At 60.7% G+C, this 980-nt stretch overlaps 1 protein-coding gene across 8 annotated transcripts in view; it reads right to left on the bottom strand.

Annotated features, from left to right (window-relative positions):
* Positions 1 to 980, bottom strand: part of HEATR5B (HEAT repeat containing 5B) — a 66,730-nt gene that overhangs the window by 58,276 nt on the left and 7,474 nt on the right. Inside the window, exon 1 of one of the 8 annotated variants that reach the window (XM_075146642.1) lies at positions 694 to 898. The exons of the other annotated variants lie outside the window; for them this stretch is intronic. The gene's annotated coding sequence lies outside the window, so the exon portion shown is untranslated. Of the gene's footprint in view, positions 1 to 693; positions 899 to 980 lie in introns of those variants that run through there. 8 annotated transcript variants of the gene reach the window in all.

The raw sequence follows: 980 nt of genomic DNA on the forward strand, positions 1-980 counted from the left end.
AAATGCCTACCAAGTTCTACTGATTCTGGCGAGGGCTGGGTCTTACTGTGCATGGTACAAGTAATAAATACACTGTTATCTCCCACAGGATGCAGAGCAAAAGCCTACCAAAGTCAGCCAGCATCCAATAAGTTATGTTGAAGTATTATAGAGATTATAAAACGTTCAGATGTACTAGAGTTCCTTTCCATTCTCCAGCTATTTTTCTGTAGCCTAAATCAACTATTTAGATCTTCATCACACATGCACTTCAGCGGACTGAGAAAGCTGAAAACCGGGCAATTTTAAAAGTGACATTCTCCTGAAGAACTGCATCAGGTGAAAAGGATTTTGTGCCTGGGTCCTTCTACCTGTATCGGTTACTTTAATAAGCTGTAGCCCCTCTCCCAGTGCATCTTGCCTGCTTCAAAAACCCCTCAAGAATTAACGCCTCAAGACCGCATTTCAGAGCTAGTTATACACCCGTTCCTCGGGAAAGGCATAATGCCAAAAACCAGCCAGAGGCGTGCTGCCTTCCACACACACCCCCCGTGTATGCACGTATGCCTACCCACCCCCCGCAGGCACGACAAGGCGGCAGGCAGCGGCGCCGAGCCGAGCCGCGGAGGGGAAGCGCGGACCCCCCGGGCCGGGCCGACACCGCCCGCCCGCCGCCGTTTTAACGGTCACGGCGCGCGCGCGCTACGCTCCTACCGTGCGGCGGCCGCGTCCTGCTAGCTCCGGGCTGCGCGAGGCGTGACAACGCGGCCGCGGCCCCCGGGGGGGGGCGGGACGGGACACGGTCACGGACAGGCGCGGGCACGCTGCGCCGCACGCACCCCCTCACCCCCCGCGCTGCCCCGGCCCGCGCAGCGAGGCGCCCCTCGCGGCGGGGCCATCACCGGCGGCCTTGGCCCGGCTGGCAGGGAGGGAACCGGCGGATCGGGGAGGGGGGGACACGAGCGGCTTCGCCCTCAGGCCGGGCGCCGGCCCCCACGCAC

Source organism: Calonectris borealis, chromosome 3 (genome assembly GCF_964195595.1).
Source record: "Calonectris borealis chromosome 3, bCalBor7.hap1.2, whole genome shotgun sequence".
NCBI lineage: Eukaryota > Metazoa > Chordata > Aves > Procellariiformes > Procellariidae > Calonectris > Calonectris borealis.